Below are 22,409 nucleotides of genomic sequence, written 5' to 3' on the forward strand. Positions count from 1 at the left end.
ATGCAAATAATTTTCCTGCGTAACACCAAAATTTGTTTCACGCATGCAAATCACGAAACATGCCTGCACACAAAACACACAGCGGACCTGATTGTCGGAGCGAACTTGATTCACCCGAACCGCTCAGAACTGGCTGAATCCCACCCCTGCCAAGAGCCCCGGGTACCGGCTGAGGCCCTGGCAATTCTCCCACTCGGAACTCAAAGATATGCAACTTGACTCCGTGTTTGGAAAGGAAGGAACCCAAAGTTATCCGTATCATCTCTAGTGTGGGCTAAGAGTTCAGTCTGCCTTCATCCCTCAGAAGCCCAAATCTTTTTCCTTGCCTTGAATGAGTTTGAGGGACCTCCCGTACATTCATTATGGAGGCTCATGAAATGGACTATCAGTATCTCCCCCCACCCCCCAGCTCTTTGTCTTCCTATTCATGTAAAACGGGAGTCTAAGTTTCCTTTGACATCTTCATAACTAAATGGGGGAGGCCACTCGCATTTTTAATGATACCCCACTAATCTCTCTTCCTCCCCTCACTCTCTCTCTCTCTCTCTCTCTCAATCTCTCTCTCTCTCTCTCTCTCTCTCTCTCTCTCTCTCTCTCTCTCTCTCTCTCTCACGTGCTGCAGACTTGAAACCCATCCAAATTGTTTCCCCTTAGAAGCTCCCTACATCATTCCATTCCTCTGCACTTCAAACACTTATCATTAAAACACACACCATTGTAGCCACTTGTGAGCTAACACCAGCTTCACCTGCAAAGCGGACTTCATTCACACTTTGAAGAGCCCAGGATGGGGGGGGGGTCGGCATGGCCACACAGCTAAGGGGGTAGAGATGTGTTCCTCAGCCAGAAGGCTAAGCCAGGCCCTTGGCAGAAGGGGGGGGTCGTTTATCCACTTGGGAGCCACAGTGGTTCCATTTCTTTGGCAGTTCTGCTTCACGTGAACTGTCTCCATTTGGGAGAAAGAGGGGTTATGTATAGAATAGAATAGCAGAGTTGGAAGGGACCTTGGAGGTCTTCCAGTCCAACCCCCTGCTTAGACAGGAAACCCTATATTGTTTCAGACAAATGTCTATCCAACATCTTCTTAAAGACTTCCAGTATTAGAGCATTCACAACTTCTGGAGGCAGGTTGTTCCATTGATTAATTGTTCTCACTGTCAGGAAACGTCTCCTTAGTTCTAAGTTGCTTCTCTCCTTGATTAGTTTCCACCCATTGCTTCTTGTTCTACTTGCAGGTGACTTGGAGAATCGCTTGACTCCCTCTTCTTTGGGGCAACCCCTGAGATATTGGAAGATGCTATCATGTCATCCCTGGTCCTTCTTTTCATCAAACTAGACATACCCAGTTTCTGCAACCCTTCTTCATATGTTTCAGCCTCCAGTCCCCTAATCCTCTCTGTTGCTCTTCTCTGCACTCTTTCTAGAGTCTCCACATCTTTTCTACATCGTGGTGACCAAAACTGGATGCAGGATTCCAAGTGTGTCCTTACCAAGGCATTATAAAGTGGTATTAACCCTTCACCTGATCTTGATTCTATCTCTTGATTCTATCTATGTAGTCTTTGAAAAAGAGGAGGGGGGGGACGAGAGGACAGGAGAGGAAGGGAGGGGGGGTGATTGAGCCGAGGTGGCGCAGTGGTTAAATGCAGCACTGCAGGCTACTGCTAGATCAGCAGTTCAGCGGTTCAAATCTCACCGGCTCAGGGTTGACTCAGCCTTCCATCCTTCCGAGGTGGGTAAAATGAGGACCCAGATTGTTGGGGGCAATATGCTGACTCTCTGTAAACCGCTTAGAGAGGCCTGAAAGGCCTATGAAGCGGTATATAAGTCTACTGCTATTGCTACTGCTATTACCTGTTAGTCTTCCATTGCTTGAATCATCTGTAGAAAAGAAGCTGCTATTTTCTCCTTCAAACATATAAGAACATGGGGAGAATCTTGCAGGATGAGATCAGAGTCCAATAGTGGCATCTGTAACCTCCATAGAAGGGAGGGGGGAGGAACAGAGGGAGGGAGGGAGGCAAGCAAGGCAATTATATTTTTAAAAATTGTCCCAGAAATTGGGGAATTGGAAAGATGAACTTGTAACATCTTACTACTAGTCAATTAATGACGTGCATAACTTCTTTTTACCCTCAACCCTGAATGAAACTAGGTTTGCTGATGAAAAGTAACAGCAACTTTGCAGACCTATAGACGGTCTTCCCTTCTAATTTTTGATTTAGATTTATTTTAGCTTTCTATTTAGACTTGTTTTCGGATGGACATAAAAGCTCACGGGATACTAGACAAAGACGAAGATGCTGAATTAGATACCAGGCTGCTGTTAAAATGGGGATAAAATGACGGGAGATTTCCATTCAGGCTACTTTGAGCTCCTGGGGGAAAAGTGAACAGATATTCTTCCGTCTTTGCAATTTTCAAGTTTCCTTGTGCTTCTTTGGGGTAAATGCATCAGCTTCAGAGCAGTCACCTTATTTTTAGGGGTCTGAATAGGACAAAAGGGGGACTTTTATCAAACTCCCTTCCCCCCCCAAAAAAAGTATGTCCATTTACCATTTTTAAAAACAATTAAGTAGAAGCGAAAAGAATTAAGGCCGTCATGTGGCCCCTTCCTCCAATGTGGATTGAAATCTTTCCAAATATCAATTAATCGCTAATCTAACACGGATTTCTTCGCGGCTTCTAGTGCATTATTAATGGTCTGGCCACCCTGAGATGAAAGTGGAAAAGCAATTAAATCCTTTTTCCGCCCCTGCAGATATGGCTGACCTAGTGCATCAAAGCAAAAGAAGAATAAAAATGAAAAAAAGAAGATTTAAGATCTTTTTTTAAAAAAAAAACAAAGAATCTTACACCGAAGCAGAGATAATACATTCCCCCCAATCATGAGGTGGCCTTTAAGTTTGCAACAGGTGCATGGTGGGATTTAAAATTTTTTTACTGCCAGTTCTATGGGCATGGGGTGGCTGGGTGGGCGTGGCTTGGTGGGCGTGGCTTGGTGGGCGTGGCAGGGGAAGGATAAGGCAAAATCCTCATTTCCTTTCCATCAGCTGGGACTCGGGAGGCAGAGGATAGATGGGGGAGGGGGGGCTGTCAGAGGTGATATTTACCTGTTCTCCGGACTACTCAAAATTTCTGCTGCCGGTTCTCCAGAACTGGTCAGAACCTGCTGAATGCCACCTTGGAACAGGTGTACAGAAATCCAAATATTTTTCCACTCAATAATACATTTTGCCAATTTGGTTTCGGTGTTCCCCTCCCCACAGGTAATCCTTGATTTTACAAACTTGGATTTAGCAGCCATTCACAGTTACAACGGCATTGAAAAAAGGGATTTATGATGGGTTTTCCCCACTTATGACTCCTGCAGCCTTCCCGTGGCCACGTGATCAAAATCCATAAAGCTTGGCAACTGACATGTACTTAGGACGGTTGCAGTGTCCCAAGGTCCTGTGATCCCCTTTTGCGACCGTCTGACAAGCAAAGTCAGTGGGGAAGTCAGACTCACTTAACGACCGTGTGACTAACTGAACCACTGTGGCAATTGGCTTAACGACCATGGCGAGAAAGGTTGCGAAATGGGGCAAAGCTCACTTAACCAATAATTTAGCATCTCATTTAGCAACAAAAATTTGGGCTCGATTGTGGTCATAAGTCAAGGACTGCCTCTTATTAATGAGAAGTGGCTTGCTTCCCTGCTTCTTAAAGGGAAGATTATCTGATATCTCTTAAGAGAAATCGATCCGGTTCTAAAGTCAAAGAAGAATTTAACCTTGATGCTATTGTGCTATTTTTACACAAAATGTCTAAATTATGTTCAAGGTTTTTTCGTGGGTTTTTTTCTTTTTTTTGCTGGTGTTGTTTAACTCATTTGTCCCGTTTCCCTACATGATGGACAAGAAACGCCTAACTCGATTAATATTTCAGAAAGTGGAGAAATCCTATTAAGTCCATCAAATGAATCTATTTCAATTCACAGCTAATTATGGCTCCACTCAAAAGTTGTAAAAAAAGAAGAAGAAGAAGAAGTTAGAGAAGAATTGACACAGCCTTAACTATAGTCCTGTGAATGGAGCTAGTGTGAAATTGTTTGGAAATAGTCTCCCAAAAGAGAATCTTGTATGAAAAGAGATGCCAGCTGTTCCCTTTGGAATCATTTATTTCACCAGCCTACAATAAAAGGAGCTGTGGAAGAAACACAATCCATCTATCTATCTATCTATCTATCTATCTATCTATCTATCTATCTATCTATCTATCTATCTATCTATCTATCTATCTATCATCTATCTCTTCTATCTATCTATATCTATCTATCATCTATCTATCTATCATCTATCTATCTCTTCTATCTATCTATATCTATCTATCATCTATCTAACTATCTAACTATCATCTATCTATTTCTTCTATCTATATCTATCATCTATCATCTATCTATCAAACTATCTATCTATCATCTCTCTCTCTCTCTATCTATCTATCTATCTCTCTCTCTATCTATCTATCTATCATCTATCATCTATCATCTATCTATCTATCTATCTATCTATCATATCTATCTATCTATCTATCTATCTATCTATCTATCTATCTATCTATCTATCTATCTATCTATCTATCTATCTATCTATCTATCTATCTAAAAACCTGAAATCTTCACCATTCCTGAAACCAGCATGAAGAACAAAACTATGGTTATTTTGTTGATGTTATTGTCATTAATTGTAATTAGGTTTTTTGCTTAAGACTTCATGCTCAGGACATAAGTCACAAGTTATCACTGATGAGGTCACCTAATTGGACCCTGAAACAACTACAAGAAAATAACCGAGCTCAAAGAGCTCCAAGGACCCCACAGTCCTCCTCCCCCTCCTCCCCCTCCCCTCCCCCCTCCCCCTTCTCCTCTCCACTCCCTTCTAGCACTGATGATGTTACCTAGCTGGGTCATGAAGCATCTGCAAGAAAACAACCCATCTCAGAGAGCCTTCAAGACCCCGTAGTCATTGTCCACCTCCCAAGCGTCCGACTTTTGAACAATTGACCCTGGGGATGATGCAATGGTCATAAGTGTGAAAAATGGTCATAAGTCCCTTTTTTGGGACCCTCTGTAACTTCATACGGTCACTAAATGAATGGCTGTAAGTTTTTGCACTCGGAACTGGGTGAAGCCCCTGAGCAAGTCATAACGTCCACTCAGGTGCTGTGATGGAGACCTCTGTGAATCTTCGGCATCCATTCAAACTCCCCATTCTGTTGTGCCAGTGAGTCATTGTCTGCTCCGTTTGTGGCTTGTCCCTTTGCTCGTAGCTTGGACGTGCCTTTGCACTCCCCAGAACCTGAAATCTCTCCATTTTGCACTGGGGTTGAACCTCCGTCGCCTCTGGATTCATTATCCACCCTTGTTTTGGTGCAAAATATAAATCGTCGGCTGTGCATTATGGCCTGACCCGAGGCCGTTCTCTAATGTCCCCGTGTGGCTATTCCGACCATCGTCCATCAACGTGCGGAGAAAATCTCCTTTGTCCCACGACAAGCCTCCGACGGAGCTGTGGAAATGTTTCAAAAGCCGCTACAAGACTGGCATTTAAAAGGTTTGATTGAAAAACCTCAACGCGGCGCTGACTGAAGTGACCTTAAAGGTGGCAAAAGGCATCCCATCAAAAAATGGAATTTGATTAGGGAAAAAAAATCAGATGGAAGATCAGGCACCTGTTTTCTCCACCATCAGCCTGGACCTCGGCAAGAAAGACATCCTGGCTGCGAAATGCAGGATTTTAGCATTTATAAATATAATAATAATATATAAAGGAGCAAAACCTTCGTGACGTTTATGTCGTGGAAAATTCTGGGCTGCTGCCCAGCTGTTTTGGAAACGAAATTTAGGAATTTGAACCCAGACTGCAATGGTGTCCAATCCATGGTCACATTCACACACCCCTCTGGAATACTTGTATTATACTTATACACACACACACACACACACACACACACACACACACACACACACACACCCCTGACTAAAGAATTGGAGAGAAGTGGTTCTGCTGCCTTTCAGAGGCTGGGACACCTGGGAGGATGAGAAAGAACACACAATTATAGCTAGGAATCCAACTCATTAGATCAGCGGGTTAACTGGCCAGCTCCTTTAAACCTGACAATCTGTTATGGCAGCTGTCAATCAGTTGTGGCTGAACATATGCTCCGTTTGTTTGCTTTAGTTTTCTGCAAAATGGATTGTTTAGAAGACTGCCTTCTCCTGGGTTGCAAATTATATGTCAACTCTGTGTGTGTGTGTGTGTGTGTGTGTGTGTGTGTGTGTGTGTGTGTGTGTGTGTGATAGATGATAGATAGATAGATGATAGATAGATAGATAGATAGATAGATAGATAGATAGATAGATAGATAGATAGATATAAATAGATAGATGGATGGATGGATGGATGGATGGATGGATAGATATAGATAGATATATAAATAGAGATAGATAGATAGATAGATAGATAGATAGATAGATAGATAGATAGATAGATAGATATAGAAGAGATAGATAGATATATAGAAGAGATAGATATATAGATAGATAGATATATGATAGATAGATAGATAGATAGATAGATAGATAGATAGATAGATAGATAGATAGATATAAATAGATAGATAGATGGATGGATGGATGGATGGATGGATGGATGGATGGATAGATAGATAGAGATAGATAGATAAATAGAGATAGATAGATAGATAGATAGATGATAGATAGATAGATAGATAGATAGATAGATAGATAGATAGATAGATAGATAGATAGATAGATTGTTGATTAAAATATAGCAACGGTTCTCTAGTCTTCTCCATGGGTTGTTTGGTTGGTTTGTTACTTAGTTAGTTACATAACCAAGTTTGGTGTAAGTTGGCCAAGGGAGGGCATCCTCTGCCCTCATTTTATCCACACAACAATTCTGAAAACATTATTTTCACTTTTTGTTTCTAAACCTTTAAAACTTTAGATCCATTTTCAAAAGAAAGCATATCTAGATCTTTATTCTCTTTCTTTCTTATTTCCTTCCTTCCTTTCTTTGCTTCTTTCCTCTTTCCCTTTATCTTTTTTCTTTCCTTCCTTCCTTCCTTTTTTATTTCTCCTCCCTCCCTTCCTTTTCTTTTTTTCTCCTGGATCTGTTTCCGCACTTTCTCCCCCAAGGACACCCCAGTTCCTTTGGGGGCAGGGTGAAAAACAATACTTCCCACAATACTCCAGGGCTGGGAAGCTGAAAATAGTAAACAAGGACACCTGAAATACAGTTGAGCAAATGAAAAGTTGTCTGTCTTTGTGTGTTTGTGTGTGTGTGTGTGTTTGTGTCTATTCCTATGATAATTTAGACAGATCAACCATCAATAAATGCATAGAAATAACTGCCGTATACTTACCGTTTAAAAAATTCACCCAAAGTCAAGGAAGGATACCAAGAATCCTGAGTTCATTCTCTTTAAAGCCAACATCCAGACAAGCCAGAAATCACATTAGAGACAAGAAACAAAACTCTTACGAACATGGCTGTTTCTGGTTTGTTTACCAACCAAGTCCGGAAGAGATTGGATAACTATTTGTCTGAAGTGGTGTAGGGTTTCCTGCCTGAGCAGGGGGTTGGACTAGAAGACCTCCAAGGTTCTTTCCCACTCTTCTATTCTATTCTATTCTATTCTATTCTATTCTATTCTTGTTTCTGTTCCTGTTTCTGTTCCTATTCCTTAACCTATTGCATGTTATGCTATTCTATTCTATTCTCTATCTCCTATTCTATTCTATTCCTAATCCTATTCCTATTCCTTAATCTATTCTATGCTATGCTCTGCTATGCTACGGTATGCTATTCTATGCTATTCTATGCTATTCTATTTCTAATCCTAATCCTATTCCTTAATCTATGCTATGCTATTCTTCTTCCTATTCCTATTCTAGCAGTTCGAAAGCATGTAAAACGCAAGTAGAAAAATAGGGACCACCTTTGGTGGGAAGAGAACAGCGTTCCGTGCACCTTCGGCATTGAGCCATGCCGGCTCTTTGGCTTTGCAACGGAGACGAGCACTGCCCCCTAGAGTTGGGAACGACTAGCACATATGTGTGAGGGGAACCTTTACCTTTACCTTATGGGTTCAAAAGGAGGCCCTCCTCCATACCACCAAATAATTACTCAACTCTTCCTGCCCTATTAATTTTACTCAGCCAACTGAGTTCTTCTTTCTCTCAAGTCTCCTGGGCTTAGGAAACAAGCAGAATAAATGAGTTCCCAAAACCTACAGGGGAAAGAACTGCTGGGGAAGGGACCAGCTGTTGTTCCCAGCTGGTTCCTAAAGGTATAAACAGAGGTAGGAAAGGAAAAAGGGAGAGAGAGAAAAGGAGAGTGTTGACTTCATTATCCGGCTGGCATGAAAAGTTCTGGGATCATCCAGGGTGACTACAAGCTCCTCGGATGACGTCTGCGTAGAAGGAACACCCAACTGAGGTCAAGAAGTCTTCTTCTAGCTAAATGAGCGTGGACCTACAGCTTGTTTCTTCCAGGATTATAATATTGGCAGAACCATAGAAGGTTGCTCCATCGTAGCAGCCTGAAATGCGTTCTCCTTCCATTTCCAATATCTGAGCTAGAACAACCAGTGTCAGAATTTAGGGGAACTTTCAGAGTCTACCTGGAAGAGGGCAATTTGGGAAAAGCTGAAGAAGAAGGCATGGAGGTGTTGTGGCCCACCAGCAGCCAGCGGAGCAGGCGGCAGAGACAGTGAGGCGGTTGGGGAGGAAGATGGGCCAGTCCTGGTCTCTGGGGAAGGTTCTGAGGAGGGCTCTGCGTCAGAGGAAGAGATGGAGCCAGGGGCCGTCCGACAGTTATCAGCGGAGTCAGAGATGAGTGGAGCAGAGGAACAGCTGGAGCCTGTTCCCAGTGTCTGCAGGAGCAGAACTGCCAGGAGAAGGGAACAGCTAAGGAATAAGGGCCGGCTCCGGAGTAAAGCCTCAGGTGGACGCTGAATGGCCCCTCCCATAGGGAATAAAGAGGAGCCAAAGGGGAGGGGAGTTTGCAGGAGACAATCAGTTCCTTCATTAGGGTGAAGATTTGTTTGTGGCGCTCGGAGACTCCTTGCCAAGCACTTTCTGGTACAGCGTCGCATTTGGAAGATGTCGGCCTGGCATCTCTCCAAGCCTGATCAGGTCTGTGGTTGTATATCCACCCTTGAAAGACTGTTTGCCGGGACTTTTGCTGGGTGTGAATGAGAGGAATTCACATTAGCTGAATGAAAAGGGGTTTTGTCGGGACGAGGGGTCTGCTTCGTGATTTTATGACGCCTAAGTCAGAACAGTAGAAATCAACCCTCAAGGAGGACCGAGAAAGCTGCCGGATTTCATGCAAAAATTCTGAACCAGGAAAGTCCAACTACCGACTCATCTTCTTCTCAAATGTCCTCATTGTCTTTTAATGGACATCTTCAGCAAAACACGTGTTTTGCATGCCAACGTTTGTCAAGGTTGACCTACTGCTTGTTTGGCAGCTAGTGAATGAGCCCTGAGTGCCACAGACCGGGTCCTTCTCAGTTGAGGCCAGCCTTTTAGGGTCTTCTCTTCTCAGCAATGACCCAAACACCTTCGCGGAAGTTGTAAATTACCTTTTTGGGAATGAAACCAATTGAACTTGGTGACACATAAATTCTCAAGTAAACATGGTCAAGATAAGATGGCCAAGCCTCCAAAACTCCTTATAGGCTCTTTCCGGAAGGAATGCATGGATGTTTAATAATACTTAAATCAGTGTTTCTCAACCTTGGTGACTTTAAGTCCTGTGGACTTCAACTCCCAGAATTCCCCAGCCAGCTATGCTGGCTGGGGAATTCTGGGAGTTGAAGTCCACAGGACTTAAAGTCACCAAGGTTGAGAAACACTGATTTAAATACTGATAATGTATTAAACTTGGATGGATGGAGCAGGGGGTCCACACCTCACCCCCAGCTTGATGGCCAAACAGAAGCTGCCCTTGGTTTCTCCTGCTCACTTAGCCTCATTCTTTGAGGTTCTCCTGACCTGATCCACAAGATCAAAGAGAGAGTCCTTTCTGATTGGCTTTTCCATTGGAAACGCTTTTATTCCGAGCCAGCGTTGTCCTTCTGGAAGATTTAATCTGCATCGCTCACTCAGCTTCCTCTGAATGCAGTTAGCAGATATTTCCTCTGTGGGAGTACACACTTTGTAGAAGATTAGCAGGGAGGACGTCTAATGTTTCCCTTCCTGCCCAACCTGCCTTCTTTATTCCTCTACCAGACTCCACCCTGCGGGGATGCCTGGCATCCGACCAGGTCCATCCACTCCAGGAGATCAAGGTGTCCCTTTCTGCCAGCTCTCTACTCTTTAAACAGACGCCGACAACACGCACACAATGGCAAAACTTTTGAAACCCTCAGCCGTAGAGAAAGCAAAGAATAGAACAGAAAGAAAACCTAGAATAAACAGGACTGTGGTGGGGGGAGCCATTCTGTGCCCAAGAAGCAGAGAGTCAGAATACGTACAGAATATTGCCACATACACCGTTACACAATATAGTATAATTGCCATGTAGAGGCAAATGGTAGAAGCTGAAAGATTATTAGGAGATGAATAGTATTATTATTGTTATTAGTATTGTCTATAAAGTACATTGATGATGGTTATTATACAATTGTATCACAGCGGCCAGTTGTTTCGCCGGATTTGGCATTGGTTACTAGTCGGGCCCCACCCAGGGGCCTAGGACGTCGTAACGTATTTTCGTAATATGCGTGCAGATCCAAGCAGTGCGGCTTTTTGCATTTGACTGATGGTGATTTTGTCAATTTTTAACTGTTTTAAATGTAATTCCAGTGCTTTTGGAATAGCACCCAGTGTGCCAATTACCACTGGAATTACCACTGCTGGTTTGTGCCCATAATCGTTGAATTTCGATTTTTAAGTCCTGGTATCTTGCGATTTTTTCATGTTCCTTCTCGGCGACCCTGCTATCACCTGGTATTGCAATGTCTATGATTGTGACCTTATTTTTCTCAACCAGTGTGATGTCTGGTGTATTATGCGCCAGCATTTTGTCGGTTTGTATACGGAAATCCCACAAGATCTTGACCATCTGATTTTCGATGACTTTTTCAGGCTGATGTTCCCACCAGTTTGTTGCTGTTTTAATATTATAATTTTTGCACAAATTCCAATGGATCATTTGTGCTACTGAATTGTGAATTGTGAATGGTTATTATTATTACTATTATTATTATTATTATTTTAAAAACTATTATTAATACTTTGCGGATCTAAAGCGACTCAGACAATGCGCTGTTCACCAGGCACCTATGTGTATTTGAAGAAAAAATGTATACATAAACTAAAATGTGACTTGGGGGAAAATGCATACAGAATAGCAGAGTTGGGAAGGACCTTGGAGGTCTTCTAGTCTAACCCTCTGCTCAAGCAGGAGACCCTGCAGAAAAACCAGGTGGTCATTTATTTATGTTTGAAACGTCTCTGATCCACCAGCAAAGTGGTTGACGAGAGATTAATTAGGTTTAAATGTCCACTTCTGAAGCAGTGCAAGCAGCAAGGAAACAAGGCGATGATTGCAAATTCTGAGGGATTTCTCCCCACCAGAAAGACTACCGAGCAAAGCGAGGAAACGCAAGAAGCCCATCTATATTTAGATTTAGGAAAATGAGATCACCCGGGAGATATTTTTGGTACCCAATCTCAACGTCCTCCTGCGCTCCTTCAAAGACGCTGGATGGGATTGGCATTTGCACCCCCCCCGAGATGCGCGGAAATCAATCCCTCCATTCATGGCTCGAACATCTGCTGAGCTAGCAGATGAATCCAACTTTGTCCAGCCCTTTCACAGAGCCCTGTTTCGCCAAACAATTTTTTTCCCCTCTCTTTCCCTGTTGGAGAGATGTTGTGAAGCCAGCTTCCTTGGACTTAAAGCTGGGATCTGTTCCTTCGCTCTTACCTCAGTGTCTGTGAACGTCCGGTGCTCCTCAACCTCCTCTTGCCCCACCAGGCCCTTCAGGGTGTGGGAGGCGGAGAGAAATTTGGAGACTGGAGCAGGATGGAGTGGGCATCTGTGGGGGTGCTAGCAACGCCGTGAAAGAGGGGAGCCCCAAAAGCTGGAGGGGTATTTCAGGACCATTGAACTGCAAGGAAGTCACAAGACGTGGAGATCATATTCTTATGCGTATTTTCTCAGGGATGTCGGGGTCCAAGTGACTTTGACCCTGAAAGTCAGCGTGTCATTTGTGCCTCAAACCAATTCATTCTCCCGTGATTATTCTAAGATCAATAGACACTTCAATTTCCTTTGGCCCCTCCATTCTTTCTTGTATGATGCCTATTTTAGATCATAAAGCTTGCAACAAGGAAGTGTTCCTCCTCCTCCTCCTCCTCCTTCTCCTCCTCCTCCTCCTCCTCCTCCTCCTCCTCCTCCTCTTCTTCTTCTTCTATAGAGTAGAATAACAGAGTGTGAAGGGACCGATAAATCACCGACTCCAGAGATCCATCAGGGATCTTTCTCTGCCCCTTTTCTCAGATCCAAGATAAAGGATGGCAAATACAGATCCCAGGGCCTGTTTTTATCCTTTTGCTTATCCATATTGCCAATTTCTTCTTCTTCTTCTTCTTCTTCTTCTTCTTCTTCTTCTTCTTCTTCTTCTTCTTCTTCTTCTTCTTCTTCTTCTTCTTCTTCTTCTTCTTCTTCTCCTCCTTCTCCTTCTCCTTCTCCTTCTTGACATCTGCTTGAATTCTCACTCCAAGATAGGATCTGCCCTCTCTTCCTCTCAGCCCCAGGTTGTTTTATTTCTGTTGTGGTTTTTGTGAAACGGGAGCACAGCCTCTTCTTGAGCTGATGCCAAAGGCGGGCACAGTGGTTTCCTTGACAGGGCCAACTCATTGAATGCAAGGTGCATGAGCATCAAAGAATTACAACGAGGTCATTGTTCTCACTGTCAGGAAATTCCTCCTTAGTTCTAAGTTGCTTCTCTCCTTGATTGGTTTCCATCCATTGCTTCTTGTCCTGCCCTTCGGGTGCCTTGGAGGATAGCTTGACTCCCGCTTCTTTGGGGCAGCCCCTGAGATATCGGAAGACTGCTATCATGTCCCCCTTAGTCCTTCTTTTCATCAAAGCACCCGTTTCCCTACAGCCGGAGCAGACGGAAGAATCTCCTTTGGTCAGCCGAGCCGCCTTCCTCGCGGGTCAAGTCAATTAGCGATATAACTTACGACAGGTTTTATTTTTTAAAAGGGGCTCTAATTAAAGTTTTGATACAAGGCCTCTGCCGAACCAAACAGTCTGTCTTTGAGGGATGCGTATTATCTAGAAATTGATTTTAACTTAAGCACTAATTTATAGGCTGTCCCCTTCAATAAACGTGATTCCTTGGGAGATATTAAAATCTCTTTGCCCCAGATACTTTAGCCACCCCATCCCCGGGGGGGGGGGAATGCTTAAAACAAAGCAGATGAGGGCCTTTATTTAAAGATTCCAACAGGCAGGTCAATCTGGGGTTTTTTTTCATTTGGGGAGAGGAATATGGTACCTATGAAAAAAACGTGGGTTTGTGCATGAAATCCTCTACAGATCTCCTTGGGCCTGGAATTGGATGCGCAAAGTTAACCACATGGATCTATAAAAGCCGTGAGCTTTCTTCTTCTTATGGTGCTGAACAGTTAAGGTTTGCTTTCTTGCAAATATTCAAATTGTGTAGGAAATAAGGGTTCAGTGTTCACCTGCATTTGCCATCTTAAATTATCATGAATTATTCAATTGAATTTGGGGGTCTAAGAATTATTGGTCCTTGAGTGAACAAAGCCACTATTCGTTTAAAACATTTGTGTACCTCTTTGGGTCCCCCAAAATTTCACAAAACAATGTTAGCCACGAATATAAAACAAAATACGAAATAGTGAAACGAACAATACAAGAATTGCGTGGAGAAGAAGAAAAAAAAACCTGGCAAAAGAAATTTTAAAAATTCACAGCACCGCGAACAAATAATTACGAATATTTGCAGAAATTGAGGTTGAATATTCTTCACAGTTCACTTGTCCTTTAGGGGGAAAAATAGGTCAGTTCAATAGGATTTCACTGGATCGTGGCTGGAAAGAGGAGAGGAGAGAGAGAGGGAGGGAGAGGGAGGGAGAGGGAGGGAGAGAGAGAGAGAGAGGGAGAGGAGAGAGAGGGAAAACAATGCTACAGAAAACCTGAAGGGCAAACTGTAGGAGAAAGGGGTTTCTAGGAATGAAATAGGACGCTGTCATTTCTAAAGAGATGTCAGAGAGGTCTCCCTCCCTCTCTCTCTCTCTCTCTCTCTCTCTCTCTCTCTCTCTCTCTCTCCCTCCCTCCCTCCCTCCCTCCCTCCCTCTCTCTCTCTCTCTGAGTGCTAATAATGTATTGGCAAAGGGGAAAGGACTCTGGTCCGTTTCCCAGGGATAACACAACCCATAACTTGATTTAGAAGTCCAGAGGCTTTGCAAAAGACATAACCAGCACTGAGATAAAGTGGGGGAAGGAGGTGGATAATTAAAATTGGGTGGAGGGAGGAGAGGGAGGGAGAGGAAATGAAGGGAGGGAGAGTGGAAGAAAGGAAGGAGAGGGAGGGTGGGAGGGAGGGAGGGAGGAAAGACGGAAGGAAAGGGAGGGGGAGGAAGGAGAGGGAGAGAGGAAGGAAGGAAGGAAGGAAGGAAGGAAGGAAGGAAGGAAGGAAGATATATGTTTTCCATATATGATTGCTACAAATACAAGGCGTTTCATGACCCCCGTGTCATTTCCCCATGTGCTGTTGTCCCCCAACCAGACTCCTCCCACCTTCTCCTCCTGTGCTCAAGACATGAAACTTTGCCTGCCCTACACAATGTCGGCAGCGTTATGCAAGGGGATCGATGAAGCCGCCTGTTGTTGTTGGCCAGTCGGCCTTAATGGAGGGCTTGGTTGGGTTGCCTTGCAAGTTATTTTACACATGGCATTAATAATTAACTCCCCTCTGGACATCGTCCAGGGCAGAGTAAAGTGCATTTAAGTGCCATTGATTTCTCTGGGATCCACTCTCCACTTCCCCTGCCCTTTTCCGGAAGTGAGGAGGTGGGTGGGTGGGGAAGAAATGGACGGGCTCCCCTTTTCCCTTTTCCTGGCTCCGAATTCTTGGACCTAGTGAGCAATTCCTGTCAGTTTTCCCCGGGTGGTGATTCATGTGGCCATGTGCTGTTTCTTTGCCTGTCCTGAATTTAGCAACCACCAAATAAACACCACGCAAAGTAAAAACAGACGGCGCAGCTTCTCCAACCACCAGGTCACCAAATATCAGACGGAGCAGCTCCACCCGCCCAGCCCTGAGCTGCTTCCCCCCCCCCCCCCCCCCCGGCTTCTTTGGTTTGATTTAAATCTGATGAAGGGTCAGATTCTGGCGAACCAGACGGGCGTGTCAAAAGATAATTTCCCAGGGAAAGAATGGGGAAACGGAAGTGATTGTACTTGGATCCCCCAGCTAAGACTGGAAGAGCATCTCTTTTTTTCCTTCCGCGGATGTTTACATCGAAGGATTCGAACTAGGGACCACAGTACAAGCTCCTCGCTCCCCCAATTTAAATTCTTTGTTAAAGGATTTTAAACCCTTAAACTCGGAGGGTTTTTGTCCCCGTAACGGCCTTGTGAGGTGGGCTAAGAGAGCAGAGGAAAAACTGGACCAAGAAGCCCGGGTCCGGAATTTTAAAAAGGCGTCTCACCAATTTTACATTTAGTCCTTGAGTTACAACCAATACGGAGCCTGCCCAACATTCGCTGGCTGGGGAATTCTGGGAGTTGAAGTCCGGACATCTTCAAGTTGCCAAGGTTGAGAAACACTGGGCTAAATCCTTCCATTCCCCACCATCCAGTCAGAGCTGAAGAAGCTTCTCAAATGAGAAGCGAAATGTCTTCAACCCCCCCCCCCCAAACCACCAGAAATTCCAGTTACTGCTTGAAAACTCAAACTACATTATAGCTTGTTTGTTTTTGTATTTTATTTTATTTTATTTTATTTTATTTGCTCCGGTGCTTTTCAAAGCGAGGCTTGTGGCCATTTGGAGGAAAGGAGAATTACACTTTTTTTTTCCCCAGAAAAAAATTGTTTTATGATTACACATAGAGGAAACAGGCTGACAATGGCCAGGAGACTTTTTTTATTTTTTTAAAAAATATATATATCTGGAACGGTTTCGGAAAGCTAGAAATCGTTCTAGGCCTCCCTCGTTATGAGCCCATCACTCCTGGAAAAGAGGGGAGGGGAAGGTCAAAATGACAAGATTTCCCCCCCCCCCCCCATGCTGCTTCCGGGAATTCTTGCATTTTTTCACTGTGAGGACATGGTATGTGCGCGCACGTGTGCTGCCTGCCTCTGTGTGTGTGTGTGTGTGTGTGTGTGTGTGTGTGTGTGTGTGTGTGTGTGTGTGTGTCTCAGAGCCTTCTGCTGGATGTTTCCGGTCTGACATGATCCTGGGAGGAATGCCTTAAAGCACGAGCTACAATAATTCACCCTGCACCTTTGCGGCTGTGTCACAGCCACAACGGCCACACAAAGGGGAAGCCGGAGCTGAGGTTTCCCTGCTGCTGAGAATGACACAGGCATTCCTCAACTTACGACCGCTCACTTACTGCCTCGTCATTGTTATATCTTATTCTGCAACCGCTTTCCTTGGCCTGGCGCAGTTATCAGGGGTTATAATAAAACAGTTCGTGGGTGTTAATTGCAAGGATTTAGACCAGTGTTTCTCAACCTTGGCGACTTTAAGTCCTGTGGACTTCAACTCCCAGAATCCCCCAGCCAGCATAGCTGGCTGGGGGAATTCTGGGAGTTGAAGTCCACAGGACTTAAAGTCGCCAAGGTTGAGAAACACTGATCTAGACGGATGCCAGATAGTCCTCAATTTACAAACATTCCCTTGGGTGACTTTTAATTGCCAATCTTATGCTACAACCCCTCTCCTCCACCTGATACAGTTAAAGATGTTGTAATAAAATAATGGGATCCGGTGGCTCAGTGGCTAAGACGCTGAGCTTGTTAATCAGCAGTTTGGCCGAGGTGGCGCAGTGGTTAAATGCAGCACTGCAGGCTACTTCAGCTGACTGCAGTTCGGCTGTTCAAATCTCACCGGCTCAAGGTTGACTCAGCCTTCCATCCTTCCGAGGTGGGTAAAATGAGGACCCGGATTGTTGTTGGGGGCAATATGCTGACTTTGTAAACCGCTTAGAGAGGGCTGAAAGCCCTATGAAGCGGTATATAAGTCTAACTGCTATTGCTATTGGCAGTTTGAATCCCTAGCGCCGCGCAACGGAGTGAGCTCCCGTGACTTGTCCCAGCTTCTGCCAGCCTAGCAGTTCGGACAGTGCTGGCTCTTCGGCTTTGAAATGGAGATGAGCACCGCGCCCCGCCCCCCCGGAGTCGGGAACAACTAGCACATATGTGCGAGGGGAACCGTTACCTTTACCTTAATAAAATAATTTGTGGGCATTAATTGCAAAGATTTGGAAGGGTACAATATCTCCGTTTCAATGCCAAAGAGCCAGCACTGTCCGAAGACATCTCCGTGGCCATGTGGCCGGCATGACTCAACACTGTTCCCTTCCCACCAAAGGGGGTCCCTATTTTTCTACTTGCATTTCTCATGTGCTTTCGCTCGGTTGGCAGAAGGTGGGACAAGGAACGGGAGCTCACTCCGTTATGCGGCGCTAGGGATTCGAACTGCCGAACTTTTTGAGCGAAAAGCTTAGCATCTTAGCCACTCAGCCACCGCGCCCCTAAATACCCTTATTTGAGCATAATCATGCGCCTCGGGCTGCCTTATATCTGCAGCAACACATAGGATCCTTTGTGGCGCTGATAGCGTTAGAGTCCCCGAAATGCAGGCTAAAAGAGGGGAAACACAATCAGCAACGGTTGTGAATAAGAGGAAGCCACAAGGTTCATCTAAGCGGGAGGTTCTTGCAAAATGATTCTTTCGGGTTGTTGCGCATGTTCTAAAAACAGAGGAGACCCAACTCTTGCCTTGCTAATAATAATAATAATTTTTTTAAAAACCAGTGGCCTTAACAGGTGTCACAATTACTCTGGGTTGAGCGGATGCAACAGACCAAACAGCCCATAAGAAATAGCAATGCCCGTTCTTTTCTTCCCATAAAAGAAGAGAGCAACAGGAAGGATCTTCATTCAGGCACCAAACCAGAAGCCTCTGAAATTAAAAACATTCGGGAGAATAATTGTAAAAAGCAAAACAACTTTTAAAATAATAATAATAACAGATCTAATGGTTTCAAAGGCCTTTATTCCCCCTCAAGCGTCTAATCCACCACCAGAGTTATGTGGCAATCCCGTTGCTCTGCTTATTCCTTTCCCTTTGAGGATTAGACTGACGGCGGGCCACACAGTTTAAGGATGGTCATTCCAGCATAGTTAGACCATGTATAATTGGCAGACTGGATTTGGTCATAGATTTCAGTTGCTATTTATTATTTTATATTTGTTGTGAAGTCGTGTCCGACCCATCGTGACCCCATGGACAACGTTCCTCCAGGCCTTCCTGTCCTCTCCCATCCCCCGGAGTCCATTGACTGCTTCGGTGACTCCACCCAGCCACCTCCTTCTCTGCCGTCCCCTTCTTCTTCTTTTGCCCTCCATCGTTCCCAGCATGAGGGTCTTCTCCAGGGAGTCCTTCTTCCTTCTCATCAGGTGGCCAAAGCATTTGAGTTTCCTCTTCAGGATCTGGCCTTCTAAAGAGCAGCCAGGGTGGATCTCCTCCAGGACTGACCGGTTGGATGGCCTTGCAGTCCAAGGGACTCAATGCAGGAGTCTTCTTCTCCAGCACCAGAGTCCAAAGGCCTCCATTCTTTGGCGCTCAGCCTTCCTTATGGTCCAACCTTCACAGCCGTCCATCGCAATTGGAGAAAACATAGCCTTGACTATATGCACTTTTGTTGGCAGGGGGATGTCTCTGCCTTTTAGTCTGCTGTCTAGATTTGCCATAACTTTCCTCCCCAGGAGCGAGCGTCTTTTAATTTCTTGGCTGCAGTCTCCATCTGCGGTGATCTTGGAGCCCAGGAAAGTAAAATCTGTCACTACTTCCATTTCTTCCCCATCTACTTGCCAGGAATTGAGAGGGCCGGATGCCATGATCCTAGTTTTCTTACTTTTCATTTTATGCTGGAATTCTTAATTGTATATTTACGGAGTGTTTTTTATTTGTTCTGATCTCTGGTCCAGGACTGTAATAAACAGAATCGAATTATTTCCCCTCACCTTCCAAAAGGGGAAAGGAAGGGGGTCCCAGTTAACACCCCCCCAAAAAAGCAGGAAATTCTCGATCCAGGTGTGCCCTTGAGAAGGTCCATCCTTGCACAGTTCCAAAACTGACCTCAAGATATTTGTGGGACGTAGAACAGAGGTTCTTCTAAAGACTTCGCTTGGCAGATTGTGTCTCTGATACCGTATTGATCTGCTTTCTGGACTGAAGGATAAAAACCAGCACTTTCAACTGAGCCTTCAGCGTCAACTAGATGCCGACGAAACCCCGGAAACGACAATATGCAACTGATTTACTGGCTGTGTAGAAAAACCAGTAACAACCCAAAGCCCCGTTGTGGTTTTGTTCCACCTGCAGTCTCCGTTGTTAAGTGAATCGGCTCAGGTGTCCCCGGCAATTAAATCCCAGGTAACCAAGCTCCCCCACTGGCTTTGAAGGGATTGCTGTGCATTGTTTCCAAAAGGGCTTTCTTCCAGCTAAGATAACATTCCATTAGAATTATGCGAGCAGCATACCAAAGATGCTCTCACACTGTATTGCTGCTTGCTCCCCATGTGACCCGGAGCTTGGCCAAATTTGCATTTTTGGATCATGTGCTCAACTTTGGGTGAGCATAAGTTGGGTGGGTGCGCACAGCAGAATGACGCCCGTCCTGGATGGACTGTTTCCGTTTTCATTTATTGTTAAAAATGTATTTTATTACTTTTTTTTATAAATGACTCAGGGTGGTGAATATATCTAATCCCCCCTCCTCCTTCTATCTTCCTCACAATGACCCTCCGAGGTGGATTGGGTTGAGAGAGAGGGATAAAGCCCAAAGTCTCCCCGGCAAGCCTTGGTGTTTAAAGCAGGACTAGAATTCACTTTCTCCTAGCGATTGGCCCAAAGTCACCCTGTTGGCTTTCATGGCTAAGGCGGGAATAGAACTCACCTTCTCCTCTCCACCCTCTCTCTCCTTCCCTCCCTCCCTCTCTCTTCTTCCTCTGCCAGACGATGATGATGATGATGATGATGATGATGATGATATGATGATGATAATGATGATGATATCCATTCACTTCTGTCTGACTCATTGGTGATTCTAGCAATCCTATATACAGGGCTAAGCAGAGATATCCAAGGCTAAAGGGCTGCACGGTTCAACCTGAGCAAAGCCAATGTTTCTAACCTTGTTTTTGATGTGAGAATTTGCTAGTTGCATTGCGGTTCGAATCCCTAGCACTGCATAATGGAGTGAGCTCCCGTGACTCGTCCCAGCTTCTGCCAAAGTAGCAGTTCGAAAGCACGTAAAAAATGCCAGTAGAAAAATAGGAACCCCCTTTGGTGGGAAGGCAACAGCGCTCCATGCGCCTTTGGTATTTAGTTATGCCGGCCACATGACCACGGAGACGTCTTCGGACATTGCTGGCTCTTCGGCTTTGAAACAGAGATGGGCACCACCCCCCTAGAGTCCGGGAACCACTAGCACAGATGTGCAAAGGGAATTTTACCTTTTACCTTTACTGTGCATAGAAAACCCTCAACAATGCGCCTTATGTGAAAGATGCAACAGGAAGTCGGAATGGTAAACGTTTTGGCAGGTTCTAAAACGAAGCTCAGCAATCCTGGTTGATTCAAAAGGTTAACCCAGGGTCGATCTGGGTTAATTCTTGAACTGGAACGGGAAAGAGAACATTTGAAAAGAGTGGGAAACTTGCAACGAGAGCCCAGAAGCAGGGGGATGCGCAAAATTCTTTTCTATATCATCAAGAAAACCACATCGGAGTCACTCGTGAAATCTCCAAAAGCTCCATGTGACTCAAGGGAGAGTTTACTTTTAATGGGGAGAGATTAAAATAAGTGGAAATCGTTTGATTGGAGTCCTTGCCCCCCCCCCCCCCGGCCTTTAGTCTATGGCTCTTCACTCACGGAGTGCTTAAAGAGAGTTTTTAATGGGAAAAAGGTGAGAATAAGGTAACGATTCCTCTGCGCTAGTCCAGGGATGGCGAACCTTTTTTGGCTCGCGTACCAAAAGCGGAGGGAGCGCAGGGGGTCGTGCGTGGGCGTACCATACCCATAATGCAATGCGTACAACCCCAGCGTGCATGCGCATATGATCAGTGCTCACCCCCATTTTTGGCAGGCTTTTCTCGCCCTCCCCAGGCTCCAGAGCAGTGTTTCTCAACCTTGGCGACTTGAAGTCCTATGGACTTCAACTCCCAGAATCCCCCAGCCAGCATAGCTGGCTGGGGAATTCTGGGAGTTGAAGTCCACAGGACTTCAAGTCGCCAAGGTTGAGAAACACTGCTCCAGAGGCTTTATAGGAGCCTGGGGAGGGCGAAAACAGCCTCCCCCCACCCCAGAGGCCCTCCAGAGGCTTCAGGAGTTTCCCTGAAACCTCTGGAGTGCAGAAAACTGACCCTATGGGCAAACCGGAAGTTTGGGAACAGACTTCCGGTTTGCTCGTAGGGTCAGTTTAAGCCAGTGTTTCTCAACCTTGGCAACTTGAAGTCCTGTGGACTTCAACTCCCAGAATCCCCCAGCCAGCTGTGCTGGCTGGGGGATTCTGGGAGTTGAAGTCCACAGGACTTCAAGTTGCCAAGGTTGAGAAACACTGGTTGAAGCCCTCTGGTGCCTTCAGGAACCTTCAGGAGGCTTCCCTGAAGGCTCCGGAGGATGAAAAACGGCCCTACGGACAAACGGTAGGGTCGTTTTTTGAGCTCCAGAGGCCTCCGTTCCTGAAACCTCTGGAGGGCCTGTTGGGGGAGGCTGTTTTCGCCCTCCCCACACTCCAGAGCCTTTATAGGAGTCTGGGGAGGGCGAAAAATGGCCTCCAAAGAAGGCTGAAGTCAGCTGGCCAGTGAGCGCACACGCGCTGGCCAGCTGACAGGGCAACGCCTCACGTGCCAGAGGTCCGCCATCCCGATGCTAGTCATTCTAGGGGGCGGTGCTCATCTCCGTTTCGAAGCTGAAGAGCCAGCGCTATTTTTCCACTTGCACTTTTACATGCTTTTGAAGGTTGGCAGAAGCTGGGGCAAGTAATGGGAGCTCACTCCGTTGCGCGGCAGTTAAGGATTCGAACCGGCAAACTGCCAACCTTTCTGATCGA

This window comes from Thamnophis sirtalis, unplaced genomic scaffold (genome assembly GCF_051295495.1).
Source record: "Thamnophis sirtalis isolate CommonGarterSnake01/CBP01778 unplaced genomic scaffold, rThaSir2_p1.2 scaffold_13, whole genome shotgun sequence".
NCBI lineage: Eukaryota > Metazoa > Chordata > Lepidosauria > Squamata > Natricidae > Thamnophis > Thamnophis sirtalis.